Source organism: Nannospalax galili, unplaced genomic scaffold (genome assembly GCF_000622305.1).
Source record: "Nannospalax galili isolate Female #2095 unplaced genomic scaffold, S.galili_v1.0 scaffold1472, whole genome shotgun sequence".
Lineage (NCBI taxonomy): Eukaryota > Metazoa > Chordata > Mammalia > Rodentia > Spalacidae > Nannospalax > Nannospalax galili.
This window is the reverse complement of record NW_008331793.1, coordinates 776,827-803,831: the sequence shown is the minus strand read 5'-3', so window position 1 is coordinate 803,831 and position 27,005 is coordinate 776,827.

The window sequence follows — 27,005 nt, the reverse complement described above, 5'->3', positions numbered from 1 at the left end:
TTGTATGTGTATTACACAGTGACTTTTACCAGAAACTTTATGATAGGAGTAGACCTCTGTTTAGTTTCATGTTTGAAGTCATTAATTTAAAGTGAATTGTGCAGGCATGCATTCATTTCAAATATATTATATATATCATACATTATATGACTGAGGATCTTTCATGCATTGCAATCTCTGCACATCTCCTAGAAGACTATGTAGAAGAGGTAAAAAATTTTGTGGAAAAGAAATAAGATGAAACTATAAGACATGATGCTGATACTAAAGTAACTAAAGATTTGCTATGAAGTGTTCATAATAAAGCATGTGTAGGAGCAGAAAAACAGATAAAGTGACCAATGCCACAGAACAATAACCTATAAATATAAATGCAAATATATAGTCAATTGATTTTTAGCATGGGAGAAAAGACAGTTAAAAAGACAATTAAAATCTCCTCAACAAGTGATGGTAAATGACCTCGGCATTCCCATGCAAAAGTAAGTAAACCCAGAAACAATAACAAAGCACAGATTAGAGATGAGATTGGGTGTATGTTTAGGTTGGTATGGTCATAGGTTAGATGTGAGTATTTAATTTACACAAGTATTAACTCAAGATGGAATGCAGATCTTAGTGTAAATTATAAAACCATAAAGCTTCAATAAATAACATATAAGACAATCCAGACAGTTGTGGGTTTGGCGAGGATGACCTTTCATATAAAACAGAAATAGCATGATCCATAAAAAATATCAAATTCTAGAGATTGACAAATAAAACCTTCTTGTAGAATTGACTGATATAAAAGGGGAAAGAGGAATAATAGAGCACAAATGATTAAATGGTGTGGGGAATGGGAGGACAAGGTAGAGGAGGAAGAATAGGGAAGTATACATAACACTAAAGCTCTTCAGAAACAGCTGATGAATACCTACCACTGTGGAATATAAGCTTCTCAAAGGCTAGACATATACATCATAAAAAGATTAAAAGGGTTATGGGGGGGCACTGCTCCTACAGGTTAGACACTATGGGTTAACAAAAATAACAAAATAAACCAGGAATGGACTCCTTTTGAAATGGTTGACCTGTGGTCCCAACTGGTCATTGCCCCTGCTCTTGATTACCTATTAAAACTAATGGCAATTCCATATTGCTGAAGCATGAGCTGTAGAGCAGTTGATGGTGATTAAGACAGAGATTTACCACTGGGCAATGTGCAGAGAACAAGAGGTTGCAGAGCACTTATCCCTGAATAGGACACTATATCAAAAGTTTGTTTTCCAAGGCACAGGAATCATTGCAGAAGAAAAGCTGGAAAGATTGTAAGAGCCAGAGGAGGTGGAGGACCACAAGGAAACAGAGTTTTCCAGGCAGCTGGCCACTTCCTCAAATGAGCTCACAGGAGTGATGACAATATGCAGACTCAAACAAGACAAAATCCCAGCATAGATGTGGGGAAGTGGGTAAGAAACCCCAGCTCTATCTGAGGAACTATGGCAAACAATGGCTGTTGGGAAGGGGAATCAATCTTTTTCAAGTATGTGACTCTTTGTAGGTTTACCAGACTCTAGTGATTGGACCCACATTGAAGGACACTTGGGGATACAATTTAGAATTATTGACCTTACTATGTATATAATAGGGTACATTAAGTTGGGCAGGATGAAGTAAGTGGAAGTGGGGATTAGGGGGGATCTATCGTCAAACTGTGTTGTATAAAAAAAAATCACAAAAAATTCAATAAAAATGTTAAAAATAAAGAGAAAACTTCCAATCTGCAGAAGGCACTGTGAAGAGAATGGAAGATAAGCCACAGACAGGAAGAAAGTTTTCAAAAGCTACGTGTTTAAATAACAACCAGTATTCAAAATGTTTAACAATGAGTAAGCAACAATTCATTTAGAAAGAGACAAAATGTGTAAAGAGACAACTAACCAAAGAGAAATTGCATATAATAAACTTCTGTGAAAATATTACTGAAAATATGCCATTAGATAATTTCAAGTAAAAATATGAATTTGATACTGCTATATAGTGATTAGATTGACTAAAATGAAAAAGCCTAACAATGCCAAATGTTTGAAAGACTGTGGACTAATAGGAATTTTTTTTTTTTTGTCTTTTTGAGACAGAGTCTGCCTGCAGCCCCAGCTGGCCTGGAACTCACTATGGAGACCAGGCTGGCCTCGAACTCACAGAGATCTGCCTGCCTCTGCCTCCCGAATGCTGGAACTAAAGGCGTGTGCCACCACGCCCAGAGGAGTAATAGGAATTTTAATTCACTGTTGTGAGTAGGTCAAAACACTCTTCAGAAGACTACTTGGTAATTTCTCACAGCATACTGTTTCCATATTATAAATTTATTTCTTGATATATATTTTAAAAGGGTAAGATATGTATATGCACAAAATATAATGTTTATAATAGCTTTATTAATAAATTCCAATATGTAAAAGCAAAGATGTCCCTGATTTGGGTGAATGAACAAAAACTATTCAATATATACACATAATGAAATATTATTTATCTTTAAAAATGAAATAAGGCACAAAGTCACAAAAAATGTATATAGAGGAATCTTCAATTAATATTGATGAAGGAAAAAGTCAATGTCAAAAGGCTCCATGTTGTACAACTTCAACTATATGAACATTCAAGAAGAAGCAAAATTTAAAGACAGAATTACCAGGAGTTTTCCTGAGTTGAAAGAAAGGGTGGTAGGGATCAATGATGGAATAGAGGGATGGTAAGAGCACTTACTCTGTTCTGTGTGATAATACACTAATAATAATTATACAAATGTACAGAACTGACACAATAGTATAACAAAAAGGGGATTTCTTTAAGTGAGGTTCTACTTTTCACTCAGTATTTTTCAGTGTGGCACTAGGGATCAAAAAGATCCTCGTACAAGTCTGAAAACCTAGCACCTCATTCAATTTCTCTGTAACATAAAACTACTCCAAATTAAAATCCAGTGTTATTAAAGGTAGTATGTATACTTTGAAATTACTTTATGGCTAAGAATTTTAGTGTAAAGAAGGGGAGAAAAGGCTTGCCAGGAAATCTCCAACTCAGGGCAAAGTCTGCTGTGAGGTTTTCTTTGGGCAGCCTCTGGTTTTGCCCTCATTTTCATCCAAGTACATATGCAACAGTAGGTAGTGAACATGATACGTTCTCAGGTAGGTGCTCCAGAAGAAGCAGTTCTCACTAGACACCCAACTTACCAGTGCCTTGATCTCTTCCAGCCTCAGGCAGTATTAAAACTGAAAGTACCAGGAATCCATGTGACTATAGGATAAAATCAGTTTTGCAAACGTTGATGCTCTGAAGATGACAGGTGAAACTGATTCAGTCCTTTATGGTGCACAAAATTCATCATCATCCCTCTATTTAGATTATGGATTAACATCGATGTTCCTCAAGAGGTCAATTCTGAGAGTTTGGACACCACTATCAAATTGATAAAAATGAATGAAATTGACATTCAGAGAATGACAACTGCTTTGGAACAGCAAAAGATACTTTCTTCTTTAATATGCACACTTGGCTTTTTATTTCTGAATTTTGAGTATTTTCAAACTTCTTTTAAAAATGCACATCTGAATAACCCTCATACACAATTTCCCATAGTAATAACTTCAGAATTAGCTTCCATTTGAAGGCCAAAGAGCAGTATCACCGTCTCTAAGAGTCAAGAGGTCACAAATAAAAGGCAGATCTTAATAATGAGATGAATGAAAATCGTGTACTAATATGAACAACTGAAAAAGAAATCGGTATTTTTCATCTTTCAGATATAGCTTCAATTAAATATGGGTTCAGTGTGACTTAATTTTGATAATTTCTATACTCTTTAGATATCTTCTGACATATTGCTACTCAGTAATTTGAAATATTCTTGGCCTTTTCACCTAGTTACCAGAAGATAATCAGTATCATATTCTTATTTTACTTGTCAGCACATTTTTACTCTGATAAACAAATCAAACACTTTAGTGAAACTCTATTGCTTCCCTTTTGTTCCTGAGGACCTTTCCAAATGCACTTTGAAACAATGCATATGGGGCTGGATATTCGCAATCTTTAGTGCTGAATTTCTACTCTCTGCCTTTAAGCTCCTTAGAGACATCTATTTATAGAGGAAGGAAAACAACTATCTTGATCCATTTGTTTAGATAAATGAAATTGCGATGAACTTTCTGACATTCAAAGTGGATAAAAACCCAGCCAGCCGCTTTTTATGACTTTAGTTCTCATAAATCATTATTGAAAAGTTTATCAATACACTAAAAGCAAATAGAACTGTTTCTTTATGTTTATTCTGACGGAATCTGCTAGAACTGTTTGGACACCAGTTTCTAATTCAAATAATTCAGCCTCCGCACACTAAACTTGAAAGCCATCTGAGAGTTACCACTTTTTCCCATTCTGCAGCCTAAGGTAAATTTGGTTGTCACTAGAAATAAACATAATGTATAACTGTCTTTCAACTGTTGTCAAAAGCAATATGGAAAGACTGATGAGATTTCTTCTATTGAGTTTTAATGAAGCTGCTTCTCTTGAATCAGTCTTACTGCCATTTATTTTTAAAGCAATTGGTCTTATCTTTCTACTGGGATGATAGTCTTTTGACTGATTCTGCCAAAATATATAAAACAATAAGGAATGACAGCAATTCTGAACTGAAAACCAGCGATGAACTAAATTTATACTCAACAAAAAAAGCATGAGACAGAAAAGGAGAATAGAACTTGAGCTCCATTTTAAAACTAAAAGAATTAAAACTGAAAGTAACTTTGAGAACTGAAAGAAATATTGAATAAATAAAGCTGATCTTAGTTTTATAGTTGTTTGTTCCCCTTATTTACTTCAATTTTTGTTTGGTAAATTATATAGCACCAGGCACCCTTGTGTCTTTATTAAAAGGTAAGTACAGCTAAGAAACACTGCAAAATGTGAAGTCAAAATTATATGACACAGATTTTCCTTGCATTTTATTGTTTGAGGATTATAGCTGCTAAGTTTCAATATAGTCGAGAAACTAATCGATGAATAATCCCTGGCATGGCTTATCCCTGACACCAGTTTATAAAATGCAGTAGGGACTGACTACTGTAACTATTATATTTATGATCTTGGGGTATATTTTCTTGTTTATAATTACATTTGTGTGTTAAAAAAACGTTTGTGATGCTCCATCATACTTGCAGTTTTAGGAAGAACGTCTCAGAAGATTTTTTTGCTTATATTTTTTATATTACATGGCTTAAAGTAGATTAAAATAAAACTCAGTGACTTAAACATAGAAAATATCTCCTCACTGAAATAAATCATATATGCCACATACAACATTCCATTCTGTTTACTATTTCTTTCACTCTTGCAGACACTAAGGTACAGCAGGTGATGCCATTTTTTGTTTATTTTATTCCAGTTTTCACTCACTGAACCTGATCATTTTTTAATGCTAAAAATGGCCGTTTAAACTGTTTACAGTGTACATGAACAAAGTAGCATGATTACCTCATTATAAGAAAAAGGGCTGGGTTTGGAAGTAGACACCTGCAGTCTGACCACTAGGGTGCAAGAGGACAGAGGGCTCCAGGCTATAAAGTGAGACTCCATCTCAAAGTAAAACAAAGCAAAACAAAATAAACAAAACAGATCAAAGAAAGAACAGACAGAGATATGGGATTATAGGAAAGGTGAGAATTAGGAAATAAGAGTACAGAAAAAATTGAAAAATTGTTTTTCTTTTCTTAAAATATATTTTATTTATTACATTTATTTAGTGTATGAATGTATTGCCTGCATGTATGTAAGTGTACCCATGTCATGCAATCCCCATGGCAGTCAAAGAAGGGCATCAGATCCCTTGGAACTGGAGCTAAGGGCAGTTTTTAGCTGCATGTGGTTTCCTGGATTTGAACCCAGGTCATCTGCAGGAGCAGTCAGTGCTCTTAACCACTGAATCATCTCTCCAGACCCATAAATTCTTTTTTAGTAATGTAAGACTTAAACCTAAAGAACTCAAAGAAATTGAATCGGAAGGCATAAGCTTAATAAGTGTTTAGAAAACAAAACCTGGATTTTTATTTCACACAGTCTGAAAAGCTTTAACTTTCTACAGTTATGAGTACAGGAAGCAAACATGCAACACACTTTACTGTCTTCAAGTTTGTAGCATTATCACAGCAAAAGAAAGAAATAGAAAATATTCTCGGATCGTGTTGCATTTTTTCAGGTATCTAGGAACAACATTTCTGTTTACTGTATCTTTGAGATTAGAGTAACCATTAGGATCACCATTTGATGTAGTTTTAATATTTCATTGTATTTTTATCTTATATGTATAAGTGTTGTTCCTGCATGTATGCAATGCCCACAGAGGCGAGAAGTGGATGTTGAATCCCCTGGAACTGGAGTTACAGACGGTTGTTAGCTGCCATGTGGGTTCCAGGATCTCAACCTGGGTCCTCTGCAAGAACAGCCACTGCTCTTAAATTCAGAGCCATCTCTGCAGCCAAAGTTTTAATTCTTCTGAGATGCAACTAAGTTACCAACCCACAAAATCTTCATTATTTTTATTACTATAGTTCAGTTAGGAAATGGTTCTGGGTTATGATTATACTCTTAATCTAAAAAGTATTTTAATTTTCATCACCACCAACATGAACATCCAAGATATTTAATTAATATCTCCTAGCTAAGTAAATACATTATTTTATATAATATTCATTTCATAGCATATCATAGTTATTATAAGAATCACCTTGTGTACCAATTTGACTCAATAAACCTGACCAAAAAAAGCCCCAAATGAAATCTGAATGTCTTTCAATATAGAGATAATATTAGTCAATATAGTTCTTGAAATCTCATGACTTATGTTTCTATTTTACTACACCATACCTTCAATGCCAATATAGAGATAATGGAAATTTATATATAAATATAATATGTTGTATAAACTTCAACAACACGAATATATTACCTTACATAAAACTCATGGTTCCTAAAGGTAGTGATAGTTGACAGCCATTTTAAATACAAAGTAGTGGAAGAAGGCATGACTCAGTGGTTAAGAGTGCCTAGTGCTCCCGAGGGCTACTCAAGTTCAGCTCCCACTTCCAGTGGCTCACAACTGCCTGTAACTAACTGCATCTTCAGGGGGATCGGACACCTCTGACTTCTGTAGGCACCTGCACTCATATGCACATCACAGCTCTCTCTCCCTCTCTCTCTCTCTCTCTCTCTCCCTCTCTCTCTTCTCTCTCTCACACATACATACACACACACACACACACAATTATGAGGAACTATACACACACACACACACACACACACACAATTATGAGGAAATGGAGGTATTGCCAACTTTATCATATCACCCAAAGTGACAGAAATGAAGTACTCCAAAGTTCATTCCTGCACCTGTCTCTGCTGTCTTTGATTTCTCAGAAGTCAATGGGGAAAGATATTTCCAAGGAGGGGAAAGACATTTCTAATACAAGTTTAGGGTTAATAGAAAGTGAAAAATGGTCCAGATCATGGGTGTGTTTAAAAGCAGGCTATCTGCTGAAAAGTTTCATTCTAAACAAAAGTTGAGAGGCCTAGGAAGTCAAGAGAATGTGTGTGTCAGGGAGTCTCTCTCTTAACTGTTTTCCATGTTGTGTTTAGGGACTTAAAATTAAATGTAACATGAATTTCTTTGCAACTATCAAGATGTAAAAATGATTTCACTATGCATATAAAAAATTCAATGCTACTTTAAATGAGCATTAAAAAATAAGAATAAGTAACAGAACATCATCAAAAGAATATAAATTGATGCAAATTGAAAGCAAAGTACTTTTTAATCAAAAAACGCTTTCATAGTCATATGAATTCTTGTGATTTTATTCAATAACTTTAAATTCAAGACATTTCTTAATAGAAATTAATTTTAAAGTAAGTTTTAATTTGCTCAGTTGCTTCTATAACACATATAATAAATATTAAATTAAAGATGTTTACTAGTCTAGAAACAGTTTCCTGATTGATATTACTGATTCTTTATAAATATTAGCAATTTATGGAGGAAGATGCAAAGAACATTGGAAAATAAACTTTGGGTAACAGACTATATAAAAGTAAGCACGTAAATTCAGGCAACAATAAAATGTCTGCTAATAAATATATACCCTCTATTGTTTTCTGAGCAAATTTTAAACAATATAATCATTGATTCTCAAAAGAAAATTCAAACAAAATTTTAGCAAAAAAAATGAAAAGCCTATCTTATAATGGCTATTTTATAGCTTCATAAGCCAATGGAAGTATAATAGCAAATAATATGAGAATATTCATCTATTCCTATTGTATGCTTCCAACCTTAACTTAGTGAATTTTTAGTGAAGCCTAGAGTTTAAAAGTAATCACAAAACTCTTTCTTAAAGTTCCTCTGAGTCCTGTCTGAATACCTAAGAGCTCCTCAGGGAGATATGAATAGATAGATTATCATTTGGGTTTTAAAACATGTTAGAAAAATCTGCTTTCTTTACAGTACAAGAATGAATTCTGAAGTGGTAAATGATATAATTCGAAGCTTCCACACTAAGAGGTGCTAGAGTTGATAGTCACTCTACAGTCAAGGTCCCAGAGCAGGTCTTCTTGCATTTCACTGCCCCCTCCTGTCTCCCTCCACTGGTCATCTCTATGGGACCTGCAACAGACACAACCCTCGCCTAGAACATTGCATTAGGTGACTCAAATTTTCCTCACTTTGCACAATTATGCAGAGGACCATGAGAACTCTCCAGGCACTGACTATAGAATTGCAAATTCTTCAAAGTTAGTAAGTGAATCTGTATATTTGAGAATTCATAAAAACGTGGAATGAATTATCATATCACTAAAATCATATTGACATATTGGCAAATATCAGACAACAACCGTGAAATGAATAATAAATAATTAAAAGATTCCAGAATATCATTTTTATCATAAGGCCAATACATGGCAGGTATCAAACTATGGTTTGACAAGTGAAGAAAAGAAACCTTAACATAAACATACCATTAGTGTCACTGTTTGCTTCTGTAGAAATACTGTGTAAGCACATATTACAATTATTGAGTATCTGTTGTTATGAGTATATCCACAGTTTGTTTTTTCAGGAATGAATTGTAGAATGGCTGTCTTTGTCTATACTAATTACATTGTTATGAGCTATTGTCAAAAGAAACCCTATATGCTAGTCGTTTAGTTCATAAAGGTGTTTTTTGCATTAACACAATTCAAAGCAGGTGTTTCTGCTTAATAGGTACAGTTGCCTGTTGCAATAATTCATAAACGTGGTGTATTTCATCTTTTGGCTTTACCATCAATCACATTCGGTGAAGGGAGGAAAAAGTTTAGGACATCATATCTGTGTTCCAAAAACCTTCGCCAGGAATCACACCTGTGCCTAAAATTACATTTGGTTAATAAGACTCATCCTTATGATCACATTGACATTCAAGGGACTTTAAATACAAGTTTAAAATCAGTGCAGGCACCCCCTAGAATACAAGTATGTAAGAGAAAGCACCCAATTTTAAAGATCTATTTTTATTTGTTATTATGTATATATGCATTTGTGTCTGTGTGCAGTTATCTACATGTGAGTGAAAGTGCCCTGGAGGCCAGACACATCAGATCCCCTGGATCTGGAGTTACAGAAACTGTGATCCATCTCTGTGGGTAATGGGAATTGAACTCTGGTCCTCTAGAAAAGTAATATGTGTCCTTAACCACTCAGTTGTCTCTCCCCAGCAAAGTATGCATCTATTTTAAAACCTGACATTATTCTTATTGACAAGGAAAAATATCAAATATAACTCTATTAGTAAATACACTTTCTACCATTTCAATTTTTACTTTTGTCCAGATTCCCCTTCGAATTCAGACAGTGCCATCTTATAATCAGACCTGTAAAGTTTTCTTCAATCAAGAATTCATTAATTTGTCTTTGTCAAATAATCTCTCAGAAAGAGAAACCAGGAAGTACTTAGTCTTCAGGTCACAACTTATCTGTTCAAACGGGATAAATTTGGATGGAATGATAAAAAAGAATGCAATTGGGGCTGGAGAGATGGCTCAGTGGTTAAGAACACTGGTTGTTCTTGCAGAAGACCTGGGTTCATATCCCAGCACCCACATAACACCTAACAACTGTCGGTAACTCCAGTTCCAGGGGATCCAACAGTCTCTTTTGTCCTCCATGGGCATTGCATAACATAGGTGCACTTACCTACATGCAGGCAATGCACTCATACACATAAAATGAAAATAATAAATAAAAAATATTTTAAAAGGATACAATTAAGAAACATCCACTTTGCATGCAATTGGAAGGTTGCCATAGTATTACTGTTTCTTTAGTAGCTCTTACCCAGCAAATGGATTTATTAATACATTTACTAGTTAGTGATTGAATAAGGAGATTAGTAGGTAATTTCAACATTTGGATATTCAAGGTTATTAAATGTTATTCATACAACACAGAACAGAAGATTAATGTCTTCAGAGACAAGCAAGCCTGGTTGCACTATTTCATGCTGATTGTAATGGAGCAAGAAAGCATAGACTGCAGAGATCTCAATCAACTGAAAACAAGCACCTCAAAAAAATTTACCAGAACAACCATCTCTGAATAAATTACTTGTTATCTTCACAAAGCAATGCTCTTGGAGCCATTTATTTATATGTTTCATATTATCCCGCGTGCAGTTCTCAATATCAGTTCTTGGGGAATCATTTTTTTCTAAGCTGAAATCAGTGCTTCCTCTAATCTTGCGTTGCTACGGCCCCGCATATAGCACCCACAGGTGCAACGTGCTCTGGACAGTAGCTGCTGCTCCAGTATTATAATCCATCATGTCAGTGAACTGCCCCCAAGGTATTGGCATAATGAGTTTCCTTCTATTCCAAGCCTCAGATCTGAAAACAAAACCTGCAACAGATACTAGTGGCTTCAAAGGGAAGATGAAACTGAAAATGTGGCAGAGCTTTATTATGAACAGAGAAACTTGACAAATATCAAAAGAGCCAGAGTTTCCTTAACAGGGTGTGAAAGTCCTGCATCACTGAACACAAAAGTGACCATGGGGGTCATAGTTCTTCTCTGGAAAAATTACCCCTCTGATACAAATGACAAAGGGGTAGATGAGTTAAACAAATGGTGAAGATGAGGATAAATTGCATAAGTATTTTTTTAAAATACATTTTATTTATTATTTTCATGTATGAGTATGAGTGTTATGCCTGCATGTATGTAAGTGCACCAGTGTCAGGCAATGTCCGTGGAGGTAAGGAGAGGGCTTCGAATCCCATGGAACTGGAGTTATGGACAGTTGTTAGCTGCCAGTTAGGTGCTGGGAATTGAACACAGGCCCTCTGCAAGTCAGTGGTCTTAACCACTGAACAATCTCTCCAGCCCCGAGTTTTATTGTTTTCTTAAGAATAATATCATTGATGATCTTTAGACTCAAGAATAAATCTCAATCCCTGAAAGCTGCAAACAATGCATACAAAAATAGAGTGATAACTCACCTCGAGAATTTGATTTAACATTAATAATATTGATGACTAAAAATCTATCTATCCTTTGACTATCTGCAATTGCAATGTCTCACCGACTTACCACACAATAGCAGGTATGCTAGAAGGATGGATATGCAAATGCAAAGCTTGGTTTACATTACAGGTATTTGTAGGTAATAATTTTCATTATTGAACTATTAGAAATTTAAAGAAAGGGGTGTTCCACTACTTACTAACACATGCAATTTTCACATCAATATTGACTGTTGTTGTTTTAATCATTAATATGAATCTGCTAATTCTACTGCTGGTTGTCAGAGGATGAAGGGGGTTATAATGCCCTCCAGGCATTTTTATTTAAAGTATGTTCTATAGATTTCTAGAAATATGAAGACACTTTGCTTATCTGTTTTTCCTTCTAAAATTTCACATGCAGTGTATTCATTGTCTACCAGCAATAACTACATTGTCCAAACATTAGAATATGTTCATATAGGAACATATTTGTACACACATGTGTAGGACTTAGCCTCACTGCATACCTCAAAACCACAGTAAACACAGTGTTTATCCATGTAAGGTCATAAGCATAAGATTCCAAGAACTGGGAGAACTAAGAAAGAACTGTAAATGTAGACAGATCCATACAGGCAAAGTAAAGTTTTGGTTTTTTTTTTCCAAATTGTGCTAGAAAGTCATAAACGTTTATTATTCTCTTCGACATTTGTTCCCAGTCACACTATGGTTCTGTTAATAAGATGACCTGTAAGAATATCTACCAGAGTATGTCAAGAAAATGAATTTTTTCTCCTCTTTGATTTATCTGGTTGTATATTATTTGTGTGTGAATTTTCTTTGTCATGTTAATATTTTGATTTGCTTATTCTTATCCACCCATGTTTTATCAAATTATCATTTTGTACTGTAATTTATGATACAGCACATAGGCTAAAGAGGACCCTGTCTCCAAAATCAAGAGACAGCTCCTGATAAATAGTAGCTGAGGTTGACTTTTTTCCTCCACAAGCACATGTTCCTATGTGCACACAAACTAGCACACATGCATGTGGTTGTACACACAGAAAAATTCACATGCATGTACACACACAAAATAAATTGCCAGTATATCATAGTCTGAACATTTAGGTGTTGCCTTTTCAGTAATGATTTCAAGTAAATTATATTTTATTTTTCATTCTTGGTACATGTAACTTTATACTAAAAAATGGAAATGCATATGCAAAATTATTTATCCTTCTAGGAATCAATAAAAATTATAAACAAATTCAATTGCTATTTTACATATAGACATTCTTTAGATGGGCTAGTGATCTTTAAGTGAGTAATATATATATATATATATATATAATTCATGTGTAACAATGTATGATAAACTATTTTCACGTATTACTACAGTAAAATCATCATTCATTATTTTCTTATGATCCAGACTTTGGAAGAACTTTATCATTATTAACATGACTGCTAGATACTTAGTTTTGAAGAGGTATTGCTATTTTCCAGTTGTTTTATTTTTTCAATTGAAAGGTTATTCTAATAAGATGTAGCAAAGGTTATTACTAACCAAAATTTTCAAAAGGAGACACAGATTTCTCATATTATTTAACTATTTAGGGTTGGAGATTTTCCTCTAACATATTAGTCTGTCAATCTACTCACAAAAGAATAATGCATAGAGTAATTGGTGTATTCTATTTTGTCAATTTTTCAAAGCATAACTATGAAAAAAGCAAGATAGTATTAGATTTCACAGCTGATTTAAATATTTTTTCAATCAAGACATTTGCTTGGTTTATTTCAGTGAACATAATGCCCTCCAGGTTCCATTCATTTTGTTGCAAATGAGAAAATATAAATTTTCTTCATGGCTGAATAAAATTCTATTCTGTTTTTACAGTTTCTTTATTCACTCATCTGTTGATGGTCACCGAACATGAGTCCACATGTCAGCTACTATGAATAAGTTCACAAAACCATAGACATATAGACAACTCTTTTTATACTGATTTTCTTTTTTTAAAATATATACACAAACAATAAGACAGCTGAATAATATGGTAGCTTAATTTTTTAAATTTTATTTTGGATTTTTGAGACAGTCTGTCTGTAACCCCAGCTGGTGCGTAACTCACCATGTAGATGAGGCTGAACTTGATCTCACAGAGATTTATCTGCCTCTGCCTCCTAAATGCTGGGATTAAAGGCATGCACTGCACATCCTGCTCAATTTTATTTTTTGGAAGAACTTCTACATTGTTTCCTATAATTACTGTATTAGTATCGATTTCCGCCAAAGGTATGTTGAGACTCCCTTGTCAGCATGTATTCTTTGTTCTTCTGTAACAACCTCTCTAACAGACAAGGTTGATGTGTAGCTATGGTTTTGATTTACATTTCCCTAATGGCTAATGGTAGTGAGGATTGTTTTGAGTATCTCGTGGTTTTTTGTATTACTTTTTTTGAGAAGTGTCTATCATTAATTTAAGTGAAATAAGTCAGATTCAAAAAGACAAATGCTGATTTTATCTCTAATGTGTGGAAGCTAAAAAAATCCCAGTCCAAGCCTTAAATAGTAAGTACCAGAGGAGGGAAATGGAGAGAGAAAACAAATAAAAGGATTTTTGGATCATCTGTATCAAAATTGAGTTCCACAGAAGGAATAAGTTGTGATGTTCTATATTGCAATGATGTCATTATAATTAACAATAAACTATTAGAAATTTAATGCAGAGCTAAAAGAGAAAATAATAAAGGAGAAATTAAACTGATGATAAAGAGATGAAAATCCTAATTACCTTAATTTGATCAGGACACAGAATGCATGTATAGAAATATTATATAATACCTATTACTATACACAATTGTTATGTGCTTATAATAAATTAAGTAAAAAATTTAAAACCTTTATCTTGATCTATAAAGAATACAGATTGTCCTTAAAATTAATTTTGTATTACCTGCAAATCTTCTTTCTCATATTTCTCTTAATATACTCTTTCTATCCCATCTATATTTTAATATCATATCAATTTCATAGTATATTCACATTTTCCTTCTGTTGAGAGGTATCATATTAAAATATTTTAGTATTTGAAAATGTAATGAGTTATTTTAGATCTCCTTGAGATTTTATGTAAATGCTCTTTAGTGTTATTAATAGTAAGGCAGAATTCAACTGTACAACTCAGGTTAACTACAAATTCAAACTTAATTTTAACCTGACAATGTCATTCTTTATTGCTTAAAGTTAATATTTTCACAATGTGTCAGAGGGTAGTTATAAAATCATGTTTAATATATATTTCATCTAAAAAGTTCCATCTTGGGAACTGGAGAGTTGGCTCAGTTGTTAAAGAACATTGGCTGCTCTTGCAGAGGACCCAGATTCGGGTCCCAGCACAAACAGGGCAGCTAACAACTGTCTGTAACCCCAGTTTCAGGGGAATCCAACACCTCCTTTTGACCTCAATGTTTATTACATGACATGGGTGCACTCACATACAGCAAGCAATACACTCATACACAAAAAAATAAAAATCAAAAATAATCACAATATTAGAAAAATAAAAAATTCCATCTTGGAATAAATCTATAAAACATTTTATAAGACATGGACAGTTTCAAATAATGCTACTGCATTAGGCGCTGCTGAAATAACAGCTTGTAGTAATAAATTCAAACTGTACGGCACATTGGGCACAAAAAAATTCTGGCTTTGAATTAAAATTCTGTCGTGTTTGTGTGTGTGTGTGTGTGTGTGTGTGTGTCTGTTCCCCTCCCCTATTTTCTTGCATATGTGATATGTGATTCATTGCCAATCACATAAGCCAATGAATGAAACAAAGGTTTAATTCAGTTAAACACAAACTATGCTTTTTGTAAAGCAATGAAAATGTTTATTTATTTGCTCAGAATATCTTGTTTGTTGTTGTTGACACAAAGTAATTTCACTTCCTATTTACTTTGAGAGTTCCATTTGTTTTCTTTCTCAGTGTTTCAATATTGACTAATAATTTCTATTTCTTCATATTTTAGGGGAAAGGCGCATTGAGACAAGGTCTCCCTGTAGCCCTTGCTGTCCTGGAACTCACTAAGTAGATCAGGCTGGGCTCAATTTCAGAGAAAACCACCTGTTTCTACCTCCTGAGTGCTGAGATTAAAAGCATGCACCACCATGCCCAACTCAAAAAAGATTTGTGTTTCAACAGGTAAGTTTCCATTAAAACAACACATGTACTGCTGTGGTCATGAGCGAAAAAGCCAGTGTTTTCTTGAGAAAGGGATCAGTAGGTGTTTCTCTGTCATTTAACTTTACAATTTTTCCAGAATAACCTATACGATTTTCTAGCTGGAATAAATGGAGCCAGATGCAAACATCACTCAGAAAAAAAAGTAGTTATGATAGTTCAAAGCCATATTTTTTTTTTTAGGACATAAATTGCAAAACACAAGACACAAGAGGAAAATAATGCTTGGTTGAGGGAATTTGACTTTAGTCTTTGTTATGCAAAAAGCTATTGCACTTTTGCAATATGAGAAAAATCACGTGCCAAGTTAGTTAATTTGTCTTTTATTCTAATGAAAATGTCTTTGCACTGCAAAGCAGTGTCTACCGTGTTAGTCAGCAACCCATACCACAAAATATCCCTAACTGAAGACTAGGGCTTGAAAACAGGGTACATCTATCAGGTGGGGAGAAGCTTTCTTTTTCCAAAGTTTCCTGGGCCAGGAAGGAGCTCAGATTTTGTGTTTCAGAGAGTATGCTAATGGAGTCAAATGTTGAGTTTCAAGTGAAGGATTATTTATGTTTTCTTTTATGCGCTTATTTACTTCTCCAACTGTAATGTTAAGATGCAAAGATTTCATCCCTGGAGCCTGGGGCTCAGGACAGAACTATCTTAGGATATACCTTCAAACTGGTAATGTTGACAGCTAAGATAAAGTCATTCAATCATAGTGAAAAATAGAATTAAATATTGCCTATAGGAGGGCCAAGATTATAAACAGCTATTTCTGTCTTAATAAAATTTGTTTGTGACTCTTACTGCATATATTTTATGCCAGCCAGCCAGTTACTTAGTATACCATGTGATTAAACAAGTAAGTAGAAACTTACTGCCATGAAAATAAATATTCCTAGCTGGTGCTACTTCAGTAATTTACCTAGCCTAAGGTCATTATAAACCAGTTTAAATGCATCATTAATCCACAATCCTCTAAAACACTAAAATACTTAAATAAATTACAAAGAAGATGAGCCTGAAGAGAGAAAAAAAACTGTCAAGGTATGATACATTTAAATGATGCAAAAAATTCTCTAAGACTCATGAATAAATTATGGCTAAAATGAGAGGTATGATAGAAAGCTGAAGGATATGGTACCTCCAGTTGCATTGGGTCCAGAAAGATTAAGAAAATGAATCATGGGTTTCACCTGCATGTGAATTCTCATTCACCTACTTTTAACCCTGGGAACTCAAAATTTTCTTATTCATTTTTATGACATCTTTTTCCTTACTCTATCCAGTCCTTTTACATCTTTGAATGTGATCCTTTCAACTCCTACTAATCTATACCAGTTACTCACACATATGTATGTGTTAATTTGTGGGAGGTAGCGGGACACAAGGCTGTGGCTATAAGTGAAGTTGCCAAAGTCAATCCTGAGACCAATGTAAAAATTAAAATGAGGCAGTAAAATGAGTATCTGAATTTATGAAATATAACTTTTAATGAAATTTATGAACTATAATCCAGGACAGATGGTCAAAAATTTTATAGAATCTCCCTTTCCAGATATATTTCTGACCAATTAGCATGACAAACTAAAAATAAATCAAAGTCTGTAAAATCATATTCAAATTTACTCATGAGGTTACAATTTTATTCAGGTATGAATTCCAAGTATGAAGGTAGAGAAACCTGAGCTCCTGAGAGAAGCTCTCTGCCTTCTTCATTCTCTATTGTAATATCATGGCTGTCAGCATTGTGCATTTCTTACATGTGCCTCCCACATTCCCAAATCTACCTGCCCATTACCTGGGATTTAGACTGCTGCAGGGAATAAAAAGGAATCGTATTCATATTTCTTATGGTCACAGTTCATTGTTTATGCAATGATCAGGCTTGGAAAGCTGCAGACAATGCATCTAGTTCCGGCCAAGGAAAAGTGTCTGACACACAGGATGATTTTGATGTTAGTGATGTTAGTGAACTCTAGGGTGTTCCACTGCAGCACAGTGGACTGAATAGTAATTGTGTCTGTACTTTCTTACTCCTTTGTCTTAAAATACTCTTTACTGTTGACCACCAGATTTTCAGATGCCTTATCAAAACCTGGTGATTCAAGATATATGTTTATTCTCTGTGCATTTCATGTATACCCATAACCTGATCCAACACTTTGTTACCTAGCTATCGAATTTAATATCTAAGCCTTGAAATATGCACAAATAAAGCACCTATATCAAGTCATGCTTAAAGTGGTTATGAAGATATGCTTCATAGCCTTTTGTTGAATAGTTGTGAAATGCTTAACTCTCAGAGAAGACAAAGGACAAAAGGAAAAGCAATAGTAATGTCTTTATTGTCAAGCACCTTCTTGTCTTACCTTTAAAACAATTGAAGAGAAGAACAATATATTTTAAACCCTTAAGCCTGCAATAAAAAAAATTAGAAATTGGAAAAGTAATATAAGAATAATTTGTACTGAAGCTCTTAATAAAGAAATTAATATCAAATCAGCATAATGAAATCAAGCATAAAGGCACATGTCTATAATACTAGTAAATGGAAGGTGCAGTTAGGAGGATCAGGAGCTGAAGGCCAATCTTGTTGACATGAAACTCCATCTCACACAAAGAAATCATCACAGCAGTTAACTTAAGTATCACTTAGGTATCATGTAAACCTCAGATATCATCATTTTAGCACTACGTCTTCAAATATTCTTTATAGGAAAATGGCCTAGTTGGTAATATACATAAATTTAGTTGTCAGGGTTCCTAACTCATTTCAATACCAACTTGCCGCTGCATTTTTCTTGATTTGTATGGTGTGGCCCCTCTGAAGACTGGAGGTCAGGTATTGTATGTGTCTAGGTTTACCAGCAGTTCCCTGTAATTCAGTTCAGATTACATGGTTTCAGGAGGAATACTGCAGAGGTATATTATGTTCTAATTGTATCCTAGAAGCTGACTCATAGGTTCACTTTGCCCTGTCAGAAGTGTATGTATCTCTAATTGCACTGTCTGCCAATATTTTCCACTCGGAACAACCCCCGCTTCTCGCTTCTTAATTTTTTAGTATTTATAGGAACATATTTATGGGTGTGTTCCTTTTCAATTATGCTTGTTATTATACACATGCTAAAAATACTTTGATATTGAGAATGCAGAGATGAGACATCAATTAAGAGTGCTGACTGCTCTTACAGAGTACCTGGGTTCAGTTCCTAGCATCCACATAGTGGGTAACAACTTAACTGTCTGTAACTCCAGTTCCGGGGATCTGCAACCCTCTTCTGGGCTATGAAGTCATTATGCCACATGGATATACTTACATGCAGACAAAAATATATATATATATTAGTAAAACTAGTAAACAAAAAACTATATATATATGTATATATACTAGAAATAAATAAAAATTCTAAAAAATCCATTCTTATCTCTAGTTCTAACAATACACTGAGGTGCATTCCAGTTTTCTTCCTTGCTACACTAATTCCATTCTTTGATGAAGAAAATCTAAGCTTCTCTTTCTTCTTCATACTTGTACTTATTTGATCTATTATCTTACATATAAAGACTTCAATCCTAGCCAACATCCAGCTGGCATGTGAAAGTGCTGCCTTCACCATGCACAGAAAGTAATGAGAACCACAAAGAACACTGAAAATGACCAAAGTTAAAGCAATGAAAATTTTTCTGTAAGATAGGGAAAGAAGTGTTAAAAAACAAAAGGACTTGAAGTGGATGGATACTACAACCACATCAGATTTAGGGTAATGGTTACTGACCTACAAAGGCACAATGTTGAAACAGCAGGGAGTATATTATAAAAGATGGGATTATTTTCATTACATTTGTTCTGTGTATTCCATAAAGCAAACATATAGATCCACTATTACTACTATATTTTTTTCTGTTTTGTGTATGCATGTGTATATGAGTGCCTGTGCACATGTACATAGTTATACATGTATATGGGCATATAACTATGTGAGGTCATAGGTCAAAATGTCCCCCAGGAACCATTCACATTGTTTTTTGAGACAGGGTCTCTCACTGGAATCTAGTGCTCTCAGACTACACTAGGCATTTGCCCAGAGAGTCCAAGACGCGCTCAGTTTTTTAAGCAAGTGCTGGGTTATCACATGGTCAAGTTCTCATGCTTGCAAAACAGGCATTTTACTAACTAGGTTATCTCTCATTTCCCCCATGTATTTTAATGTCTGAAATATTTCCTAATAAGTCATTATTAAGATGAAAATATATTGTGGGATGGTCCTTGTTTCGCAAAGCTCACAGGCTTAACTCTCTGCTGGGGTACAGACAGACAGGAATGCCAGATCATCAGGAGAGTAAGAGATGCTTTTCAAAATGACAGGATATAAAATCAGATGTAAAATAATCATCATTTTATATAATCAAAATTGTTTTTTAACATATTTTCATCTAGTACATTCCTCAGCTTAGAGTACAAGCCAATAATTTGACCTCAATAATGGTCAAATTAACTTAGTTTTCAAAACACTGGGCAGTAGGAAAGGGAGGGGAAGTGTTGAGAAAGAAATTCTGCTGTTTCCATTAGAGACAGCATTCTGTGACACTGGATGACTGAGAACTGCACTCCATCATTCCTTCAAAGTTCTGTAGGACCCTCTGTGTGTTTGACTATTGTACTTTATTTTCTTACTCTCTCTTTTCCCACAGAGTGATTGAGCAATATATCACAGTTTCTAGAATTTTTTTCTTTACTTAAAATAAACTAATGCATAATCATAACTATAAATCATTATTACTTTTAAATAGGGAATAGTCGTTTTTAAAATATCATAGATTGTCTATAGCATATGAGGTTTATAAAACAATGAACTAGCCACTGTAAAATAACTAATTTCATATAAATGCAAATATATTATTGAAATAATTGCTAAAAGAAATTGTAACTATAAATTATCAATTATTTTTATTTAGCTATATTGCTTCTCCAAATAGGGCAGTGACTACTTACAGACTGTTGATTGTTTTACAATTTCTTGTATGTATAAAGAAAAATGCAATAAAATAATGTATGCTGCTATAGATATCAAATGTTATATGCTGTGTTCTGTTTATGTATACTATGTAGTGTTTGCTTGATGAATGCATTTTAGGCCTCAAATAAAATGTTATTAATATTATTAAAGTAGAGATATAAATAAACCATTAGTAACTGAAAACTCCAAACAAAAATTTCAGATAATTGAACACATAGCACATGTCAAGTAATAAAGAGTATAATAAGGGAATGACGATGCATTTCAGTTGATAGACTGCTCACACAACACCCATGCAGCTCTGGTTTAATTCCAAGCCCTGTATAAAAAGCAGGTGTAATGGTGTACCCACCCTCTAATCCCAGCACTTTGAAATGGAGGCAGGACAATCAGAAGCTCCAGGCCATCCTCTCCTACTTAGTGAGTTCAAGGCCATCATGGGGTATATGAGATCCTGTCTCAAAAAGAAAAAGTAAAATAAACTATGACATACAAACTACAAACTCACAGACACACAGACGCAGACAGAGACACACAGATGCAGACACAGACATACAGACACACTATGAAAGTTAAATTTAAGACATTTTCCTTTTCATTCTATAGCACTATGTGTAGTTTTCAAAGTGGAACCTTCTAGTAATGATGTTTAAAAGAAATCCACCTAAAATTAATTTTAAAATGTGTTTCTGACCTCAGAAATTCTTTAAAATTTGCTCCTAATCTCCAAGTAATGTGTTTACCTGTCTTTCTTCCAAAATCTAAAAATAGTAAAAAATGCTAAGAGGAGCATGCAAAATGTGCTTTGCCTATCATAAGAGGTAGAATTAGAAATTCTTAATTCTGGTGAGTCACCCTCTCTTAAATATCATGTGATATTATGACTTGTGCCTATGTGTTACCTGTGGAAGTCTCTTCAAGTAAAATAACTTCATATTCAAACTTCAAGGAAAACCAAACCAAAAAGAAAAAAAAAATGACAATGAATAGCCCCTCCCCCTGGTTCATCATTTTTGGTATAATTACCGTCCTTAAGTCCTTTATTTAACATGTCTGACTTGGATGTCTTTTCTTTGGCCTATGTTTCCAGAGCTAATGACACTGAAGGTCAATTTTTATGATGTTTGGGACACATCCTTTTTTTATTGAGCTTTTTAAAATTTCATACAATGTTTCCCACTCAAATCCAGATCCCTCCCTATCCATGCCTCTCCACATCCCCCCACCAAATGCTATGCATAAACATCTGGGAGACGCCCAGTACTAGGTGACACTAGTTGCAGTGTTGACTAGTTGCAGTCGAATCTCTACAACTAAGAAATAAGAGGTAGAGAGAGGGCTAATGCACCCCTTAGCTCTCACCAGTGAGGCTTCCTTGTTTAGCAGAGTACAATGCACACAGAAGGCTACAACTAGCCAAGTTTTGGAGAATAAGAGACTCTAGAGCGTAGAATGGTACTCCTATATGGAACCTCACCCACAATTGTGGAAAAGGAGGCAAAAAGATTTTAAGAGCCAGGGCTGGTTCATGAACACAGGGAAGTGGAGGCTTCCAGGTCACTAGAGGCTTGCTTATGTGAGCCTGGGACACATCTTTAAAATATAAGCTTATTTGCCCCTTCTGTGAAACATCACATACTGTAAATAAATGCAAAGTATGAAATCTGTACACCAACGTGTTCTGTATTTCCTCAATGTATGGAACATAGAGAATACTCTGCATCCTTTAGTATACCAGGGTTCCTACGAAGGAAATGTTCTCAGGAGTTTACGAGGTTCATTATCCCCAATTTACCCAGTAAAATCTATCTTAGTTTAGAATATCATACTTCTACAAACTGAAGTTCTGGTGACAAGACAGAATATCCCACTAGCCTCCGATCACTAAGAATTGAATTTAGCCAGTCATGAACATTTAAATCCATGTGTGGTTTGGCTAATAACTTCTCTTACTTTCTTCACCTTACATATGAGAAAATTTGATTCATCGTTCCATCCACGAGGAAGTGGCAGTCCATTTGGCATATAAGAAAACATATATTTCAATTAAAATATTTATCACAGAATTCTTTCCAATATGAACATTAACTTTTTTGCTACAGCATTTGCTTGTAAACCCGTTTCCCACTGTTACTCCTAACTCAGGAAATGAGAAGACTTTTCTTAAAAATCAGCTTCAGGGGCTGGAAAGATAGCTCAGGAGTTAAGAACACTGACTGTTTTTGCAGAAGACCCAGGTTTGAATCACAACACCCACATGACAGCTAACAACTGTCTGTAACTCCAGTTCCAGTGGATCCAACAGCCTCTTCTGTCCTCGGCGGGCATTGCATGACAGGGGTGCACTTACCTACATGCAGGCATAACGTGCATACACATAAAATAAAAATAATAAAATACTTTTAAAAATCAGCTTCAATATTTAGCAAAATTTATAATTATAAAAGTTTTTCAGTTTTGACAATAGCATGAAAATATACATACAATGTCTTATACACATGGAGAGAGTGTTTTTTTATTTTGTTCAGTATTGTCCAACAATAGTTGAAATACTTTGTCTTAAGGAGTGTATTTTACCAGACAAATATCAGTATAAAGAAATGCAGCTATTAAACAGGGAAAACAATACTAAAATATGTTCTAAAATAATTCATATACTTGAATATATACTATGTATATGTGCATTTGGATTCATAATTATGTTTTATTAAATTTTATAGTCAACTAAAACTATTTAGCCCAATCTGTAATATTGTATTACAGTTATGTTACCTTCATATCTCATTATCTCTGTCTCCCAAGGGCTGGGATTTGCCAAGATTTTATTTCTGCTAACAGAATGGAAGACATGATTACTCCATAAGTCAAATTCTGAGCTGAATGCCCATCAAGACTAATTTAACAACAGAAAATGTGAAATGAAGTATGCAATGTTATTAGCAACCAGAAGAGCTAAAGCCTAAAAACAAAGTTTCTCTTTAGTATGTAACAAGCTTTATATACCTTTCAAAATAGGAATGTGTCCCCGAACAACAGTAATACAAATAACTAAGCAAAAGTCTGCAGACATAACCATTAGAAAAGTAATTATGGCTTGGAGATGACTCAGATAGCAAGGTCCATACTTCACAAGCCTGAGCACCTGAGTTTGAACTAAGGCGCCCATGTAAAAAGTGGGGATGGTCTCATATTAGGAAACGTGTATAATCTCAGTGCTGGGGAGGTAGAAACAAGTGGATCCTTGAGACTTGCTAGCCAGCAAGAACAGCTGAATAGGCAAGTTCCAGGTTCAATGAAACACCTTATCTCAAACAGTAAGGGGGGAGCAATCAAGGAATACGTGATAAATTATCCTGTAGCCTCAGCATGCATCTGCTGCCACAGATACACAGGTTCACACACACACACAAGTATAAACATGAAGTAAGCAATCCAAGTCTCAGAATAACTACTGTTTAGCCAAGTTTATGCAGTATACATTAGATGCCAGATGTTGATTTCTGGACTCCACACAAACATATACACAAATGCACATGCACTAGCAAGCACATGTACACACATGGACATGAACATGTATAAATGCCATAAAAGATAAAAAAATCCATGTAGGCAGTCAATATGAATTTTTGAATATGCAATGCATTTCGAACATTAAATCTGACATGGATAGACTGCCTTCCTCTACCTGCCTACTCATACCACTGCTTAGTATAGTACTAATGAATTGGTATATGTGTTTGGCCTTAGGGGAGACCACTAAAAATCAGATTTGGACAATCCCATGCCATTCTGTATTAATTAAAGCAAGCATTTAGGGCAGCTTAAAAATTGCACAGTAATTCCCAAATCCGTAACTTGAGGGCTGTGTGCTGAATGAGGATGAGTGGTTTAAATGTTTTTCTTTGATGATGGAAGGCCTCAGAAGCTTATCATGTTTATGTTTGTGTAGAAATGTACATACATTAGCTGCTAATCCCAATTCACCACCACCCAGCGGGAAGAACTGCTTATCTTTTATCCTTTAACTTTATAACACTTTTTGCATAGGCTTATATCAAAAAGTTTAACTTACTAGTTATTATTACTAAATAATATTTTTAATAGTCAGGGTTCAATTTTTTTCTGCTTACCCAAATAAACCTAACAAAAAGGGAATCAGTGACCTATGATAAAATTTGAAAAAAGAAACTATTCAATACTGGTTGGTAGCATTCTTATGTCTATCAAAGCTGAGCATGGGAAAATTTTATATGGTAGAAAAGATGTATCTAGCTACAGTTTCGAATGTCTACATATAGACAAAAACCACTACTCAAAACCTGCTTTGGATGATTTTAATTTAATTCCAGTAACTAAATATGATAGAAGATCAATACTTTGAAATCAGTCTATATAACACAGATCATGCCTATAATCAGGTAAACAAACAAACACACAAATCGGCCAAGATTCTAAAATGGAGATATTAAATACAAAGATATGAAATACATGGATTTAGGAGAAAAATATGTATAAGTAAAAACAATGCTTTATTCAATTTAGAAGTGTGAGCTACAGAAAATTAATAAAAATAACAAGAAAATTCAGATCGTTTTTTGTTTTAAAAACCAAATATCTATAACAATACTTGTTATACTTGGGTGGAATTATTCAGTTTGAATTCTTTAAATTTTTCAACAGAATCTAGATATTTTACCAGGTAAATAAAAATGAATGGGCTTAGATTTTTGTCAAGAGATGAAAACGGAATATACTTCACCCATAAAGAAGAATGAAATCATGTCATTTGCAGTGAAATGAACAACTGGAAGACACTGTGTTAAGTAAACAAAGCAGGTGCAGAACGAAAGGCGCTGATTTTTTTTTTCTCATATGTGGAAGCTAAAAGAAATAGACTCAAAAATCAAAGAGTAATCATTAATGATTAGAAAGAGTGTGGGTATAGGAAAGTGGAAAATAGGTGTGTACTTAATCTGTGCACAGAGTATGCACATAAGAAAATAACAAACTGCACCCCATTAATATGTACAATAATTATGTGTTAATTAGACACTTAAAATACATTTTCATGGTAAAATAACCACAGGTGGGGGCTGAAGAGATGGCTCGGTGGTTAAGAGCACTGACTGTTCTTGCAGAGGACCTGGGTTCGATTCCCAGCACCACATGGCGGCTAACCATGGTCTGTAACTCCTGTTCCAAGGATGCCCTCTTCTGAACTCCATGAGTATTGCAGGACAGGTGTACACACATTCAGGCAATACTTTCATACACATAAAATAAAAATAATAAATAAAACAAAATAGCACAGGCAATCAGAATTAGAATGTATGTGTGGAAGATAAGAATTCATCATTTAGAGTCAGTATACAATCATGCCAAGTTAATATATTTCCATTAGAGCCCTGTAAGAAGAGAATGTGTCCACAAAAATAGTATGTGATGGGGATGTGCAAAGCAATGACACATGAAATATACAAAACATTACAAATCAGAGAAGTATATCTTCAGTGTTCAAGTCCAAGAAACTGTTCAAAATTGGCATATTTTCAGGTAGTGATTAACAGGGCTTAGTCATTATCTTCTTAGAAAGCAGCACACAGAATATCACATTTTGACATCAAACCTGTGACATAGAAACATCGCTGTTGCATGGATCACTTTCTGGAATCATAATACTCAGAAACTGTACTTTTACTAATAGGTACCACAACACTGATACTATGAAGGGAAAAGATCTTGTTTAAAACTTCCTATATTTTAAAAACATCTTTAAAAATTGAAGGCAAATAATAAACATTAAAAATCACTTGAGTCAGGCCTGGTGGCAAACGCCTGTAGTCCCAGCACTTGGGAGGCAGAGACAGGCGGATCTCGGTGAATTCAAGGCCAGCCTGGTCTACATAGTAAGTTCAAGGCCAGCCTGGTCTACATAGTTAGTTCCAGGACAGCTGGGCCTACAGGGAGACCCTGCTTCAAAAAGACCAAATAAAAAAAAAATCAATTGAACACACCATAGAAATGAACCCTGAAATGACAGAAATGAAAAGACTTCAAAGTAGACTAACTTGTAGATAGAAATGTCAAAATGAAATGTTCAAAAACTCAAAGCTGGCCATAATGCCACCACAAACAGAAGAGACATAATTAATGTGCTTCCAGTAAT